The following is a 6,000-nucleotide window of genomic DNA, read 5'->3' as shown; positions in this document are numbered from 1 at the left end:
ATAAAATAACAAAGTTTATTTCCATAAAAGTCAGAACAAAATTACCCAAATCGCCATTTTTGGTAGAAGACAATTTGTGACAGTCATTACGGGAGCATTACACGGTCAATGGCGCGCGGATGGAAGAAACAAGGATTTGTATAAGAATCATTGGCAAGCTGCAAGTTAAGGCTGGGTTGTCTGGGAGCTAACACAGATACACTGTGATTCCGTGATAAATCGGTCGCAGTCTCGAGGGAGGCGAGAGAATAACCGAAAGTAGAGTGATAGCCGGCGGGGGCTCAGCCGCTCCTCCAGTGTGTTGCCGCCTTTACTCGCCGCAGCTCGCGTGCCACCGCACTTTCCAACGCACCGCGCAACTTACGATTCTTTTGTCACAAAAAATAAAACAGTTCGAAATTCAAACAACAAAAGAAGTAAAACTTTATCGTGCCAGTTAAAGAAATTGAAGATGCTCAGATGAATATTAAATCTTGAAGGTTTTTTTGCAAGCGATCCCTAGTTATCGGTAAGTTTTTGTCTCGTTTATTTTTTAAGAGAAATAGTTATTATAAAAAAAAAGATCTTGATCTTTTAAATTTAGGCATATTTATATTGTCATAACCTGCATAAAAATAAAATAAACGGTCGCCATCGACAGTTGTTTGTCAGCAATTATTTTTCAATATTACTTTTGTGCGTAGAGCTTTTATGGCGAACATAAAACCTACATAACGTTTTATGTCCTACAGTTTTTTCATCACATTCGTCACAATTAAATTTTTTTGTGCTATTAGCAAGTGTAATAAAAACATATCAAACAAAATTATATTCTCTGGAGGTATTTTAAGTCCGCAAGATTGTTTAAAGTTTGTCGTTGTATGATTTTATAGATTGCGTTAATAGTTACTTAAGCTCGATAATTTATATTATTCATTATCTAAGTATGTATTATTAAATAGATTTTTCATCTTTAAAAGCTTTATGGTGTCATTCGCAGCAGGGTACAGTCCTACCCAAAAAAATTGTTTAAATAGGTACTTAGAGCGAAATTTGGTATAAAATGCATTCAGTGAAATATACTACTTAAGTACAAATTGCTAAAATTTGTGAGGTTTTTTTAAAATTACGGAATGCATATATATAGCTTTGTATTTATCGTAAAAAACCTACATCATTACGAATACGAAAACATTAGCACGCGATGTCGTTATCTAGTAGGTATCCCAATGTTGTATCAACCAATAGGTAGCAACGTCATTGTCTGGAAATCCGGAATATCATTTTACTTGTATACTTATTTTTTTCATGTATTGATTTAGTTCTCCATTTCGAGTTTGTTAATTGCTAACACTGGTGTCAGATTTTATTCAAGTCGCCTAAAGGCACCTGACATGACTTTTACTGACTAACTACCGCGTCTAACGGCAAGTATACACACCAGTTGATAATTAATTGATTTAGTTATTTCGAAGAATGTTACAAAAAATGTTTTGATTATTTCATTAGAGCTTTCTCTGAATACATAAAAACACTTTACTATAAACAGGAAAAATACTTAATTCAATAGCAAACTTCAGTTGAGTTTCTGACGACAAGGCATCTGTCTGTTCTTTACATCTGTTTTTTCCTTTTTTTTTTCAAAAACATTTGTATATTGTCCTGAACTTCTGACTCGAACTGACTCGCACTTGACCGGTTCGATGTTTCTATTTATCATCAGCTCATAAGTTTGCGGTATTGATTAGTGTCTTGGACAACACGAGTCGATGTGTACGATCAAAAATGTGGCATCTCAATTAGCTTGACAATAGGGAATAAAGGTGCATGTACCTATGAATGGCCATGCTTGCGGTTTGTTTTGATTATTTTTTAATTGCTGTAACCACCGGCGCTGTGCTCGGGTGGCCATCCATACCAAAGACAGAGAAAAGTTGGATGCAAGCTGCTAGCTGTAAATTTCCGAAAACTGAGAAAGACCTATGTCCAGTAATGTAATGCATCCTGTGGCTGAAATGAAGGTGATGATGAACTTAATATAAAAATCTAATGATTGGATATGTATAGATAACATTCCCGAAACGTGGTTCAATTGCTATGTCCACCGTAACGTGGCTATGCTTCAACTGCCACAATACTTTTTTCTCTGCAATTTATGGCTAGAATCCATGAGGGGTTATTGTCCAACTGTTATGTTGAACCATTTGGACCATGGGAAGTAAAAGTATTTTGGATCCTATACAATAGTATTCAAGTCAAAACTATGGACCTAATGTCATTCATGTAAATATAATTGAGCAGTCTCATAGCCATAGCCATTTATAAAATAAAAAGTCACAAAAATAAGCATTGATTTCAGGCTTGTATTATTTGAGGTATGTTTTATATAATGGTTTATCAAGATTTATATAGCCGGCACTTGTCTGCCGTGAAAACATTACGATGTTTAATAAAGGAGCGTGTTTTCAGCTATATTTTTATAATATTTCGTTGATTTTTCGCGGCGCTAAATATTTATATGTGCGGTCGTATCGTAAAAACGTGCAATATTTTTATTTATGGAAGTCTGTATGATCGCGATATATACTTCATTCGATTTCAAAAAGAAAATGGATGCTGTATTTTTTATTTATTATAAGTACTTTTATATATTTTTTTATTTAAATGTTAATCGTGTCTTTTTTATCAAGATTTTTATTTACCTATACCTAACCTATACCTAATAAATTTAAACCTATACCTAACAAAATTAATAAAACTTTTAGAAGATAAAATTTATTTATTTAAAAGAAATTTTTTTTTAGTTCATATCACATTTTTTATAAAAAAATATATTTACCTAATAGTAAAATTAGATATTATAAATACTATTTTGATTTATAGGACAGAAATCACAATAAATTTACTTATGTACTACTATTTACAAAATGTCGGTTTTATAAGCAAATTTTTTTTTGAGGAATAAATTAGAAAATTAATGAATGAATTTATTTTCCATAGGATGGAACATATTTTTTAAGTCATGCAAGTCGTCTTTGTATTTGCAATATAACTCACTGACGTATTCATAGAGTTTTCCGCCGAAGGGCAATAGGCATAGGAAATAAGCCATCTCGCTGCATAGTCAATTTTGGGATATGGAAATTGGAACCGCTGTAATGAAATTCCTTCCTTGCCTGAGTTACAAAGAAACTGCTGTCGGTAGGTAGGTTGGATATGAATAACCTTAAATTATTGCTCATATTTTTACAAATTTAGTTTATTTTTTTGGAAATAATTACAAGATACGAAATCAATTGAAATATTGACGAAGCATGTGGCGGATTTATTTCTGTACATTAATTGACGAAGCGTAAGACTTATTATAATTTTTTGTATTGGAATACATAATATTAAAAAAAAAATTCGTTCCCTTCTTTTCCAATTTTAGGTCCGTAATCTGTGTTTTGAATAAACTACATATTATGATTGTTGATAATGATTTTATAACTTTTAAATCGCTTATACACAGTCTACTTAAAAGTATTTTTAAGAACTTCGAAAATATCAATGTATTCATAAAGAGGTAAGCATTCAAACGTGTCAACGAAACAGCGAAGTGACTCACGAATGCTAACTATATTTTTGTTTCTAGCCAACCCAGATTCCGTCACAATGCTAAATGTTATCCTAACGGCAGTAAGCAAAATATGCAGTTCCTTGGCTTAGTCTCAAGATGCTGGGTAAGGAGATATAATATTTTATGAAAAATCTGGGTTACTTTCACACATTCTATTTCAAAGTCTGCTCTTTATATCGGTAAATGAAGTTTGAAGAAATAATTATTTATAGTACACTGTATGCCATATACGGTAATTAGTTGTAATTATTGTCATGTGTCTTCTTGTGGTCCAATGTAGGTACTTAAAACAAAACTTTCATAGAAAACGTTAGGAAAAATATTGCTTATAACATAAACACAAATGGGTAATTCATACAAATAGTATATACCTGTGTAGAATTTTATATAACGACCGTTTGTATAAATCCTATCTAGAGGTATACTGTTATGTTAATTTTGATGGACGTATTGTTGTCGCAGAGAGAAATGACTTAGCCCATTTCTAGGTTATTCAATACTAAAAGTAGTTTCTTGTACGGACAGCGCATATCAAGTCGGTAAGACAAATTCGTTGAAAAGGCACATATCTTCAAGACATAGGGTTGCATAAGGTCTAGCTTGATGTGCAATCCACTGTACGTATAGTGGTGTCATAGAAGCTTTGAGAGCAGTCTGAGATCCGGCTTTCAGAGCACAAATAGTAATGCACAATGCATCGAGCGACGTCAAGACGGATCTCGTATTTTAAACAAAAAGTGCATTGTTTTTGACGTTAAATTTAAAATTATATTACACATTTGACGACCTCGGTGGCACCGAGGTGGTGGTGGATATATATATATATATATATATATATATTTCTCCTAAAATATAGTATCGTTGAGTTAGTATCCCATAAACCAAGTCTCTAACTTACTTTGGGGCTAGCTCAATTTGTGAGGCTTTTGCGTATTATGTTCATATTTTCCGATATATGTAAAGATAGTTTTAGGGCGACTGCACGAATCAAACATATTTTACAACTGAGCACGATTGGCTTACGTACAGTAAAAAATGGCGAAAAGTTCAGAAAAATCCAAAATTCAAAAGTACTAAGAGGAATGATGAGAGAAGCTTCTATCAGTTCTTCTTCTTCGTTAAACTTTCTTCTCAGTTTATTTGGGGTCGAGTCTGAAAGCTTCTTTGACAAAGTTATGGTAGTTTATAATTTTTAATTATAAGTAAATGGGATATTAGGTGGAGGTAATACAGTTATTTCACCTACATAATGCGCTTCGTGACAATCTAAGTTTTTTTTTTACAAAATCACGAAAATGCCATGCTCTAAATATCATTTGCAACATGCAATCAGCACAACAATGGTGATATCGCACGTATTTTGAGATAAATTTCATTAGAATGAAAATATTTTTTACTATCGTGTGTAGTAACTTGGTTATTAAGCATTTATTATATATACAGACTTAATTATTTTTCTAATTGTTCATTTCATAAAATTACTTAGCTTGTGTCACCTAATAATCAATAGGCTACCGTTAGGATAATCGATTCTTGGTCACTTGGTCGCGATTCTTCGACCTAGGATTCTTTAAAGTTACGTTAAGTTCATTATCGTCTACCATATAGGAAGAAGTTCAAAAAATAAATTTAAGATAACTTGCAATGTTCAATCATTCAAAAATAAATTGGCAATACATTTTTTAACTCAAATTATAGGACATAATAAAATAACTATATTTTGACTACAATGATTAATTGATAAGAGCTACTCATAAAGCAATTTATCATCACATAATATAATTACTATTATTTTTTTATTAAATTATAGCGAGAAGGTTAACCAACGTCCCTAGTGTCGCGTGAGCTCACGAAATCTCGCTAACCCAATAAACCGTTGCCTCATCTCATTGTATTCATTTTCTTCTCACATTAAGTTTGGTGTGATTGCTGCAGTGCGGGCTGTAGAAAAATGAGGTCAGTGCCCTATACTACGGATACTGGAAGTATTATATAATCTGTGCTACGGGCAAGCGGAATTTCAGCGATGACAGCTTGCCCGGGCCGTAAATATTACTTTCGATAAAGGGATCCTATGCCGAGCTTATATTTCGGACGATATATCGCGTGTTTCATCAGAAAATCTGTATGAAAGTTTCTGATCAATAGACCTATTAACAGAATGATATGTAGTTATAGTTAACGCCGACAAAACTTTTACTTCGAATGTTTCATTTAAGAAATTAGTTGTTACCACGGAACTTTTGAGAAAGTAGGTACTTTCTCAAAAGTTTAATTAAACTTGGTGTAGTTTCCCGTAAATCAGTGAAATTTGGGGACAACCTTCAAAAGTTTTGACAACCGTCATGAGATTACACGGTGACGTATGATTGGCGAAATGATAATACTCTAACATTTCTGTT

At 32.8% G+C, this 6,000-nt stretch overlaps 1 protein-coding gene across 1 annotated transcript in view; it reads left to right on the top strand.

Annotated features, from left to right (window-relative positions):
- Positions 1-210: 210 nt before the first annotated feature.
- LOC128671668 (uncharacterized protein) overlaps positions 211-6,000 on the top strand; it is a 44,956-nt gene continuing 39,166 nt past the window's right edge. Inside the window, exon 1 of the mRNA XM_053748342.2 lies at positions 211-508. The gene's annotated coding sequence lies outside the window, so the exon portion shown is untranslated. The remainder of the gene's footprint in view (positions 509-6,000) is intronic.

The sequence above is a fragment of the Plodia interpunctella genome, chromosome 8 (assembly GCF_027563975.2).
Source record: "Plodia interpunctella isolate USDA-ARS_2022_Savannah chromosome 8, ilPloInte3.2, whole genome shotgun sequence".
In the NCBI taxonomy this organism is placed as follows: domain Eukaryota; kingdom Metazoa; phylum Arthropoda; class Insecta; order Lepidoptera; family Pyralidae; genus Plodia; species Plodia interpunctella.
The sequence above is the reverse complement of the archived record's forward strand: the minus strand, read 5'-3'. Positions and strand labels throughout refer to the sequence as shown.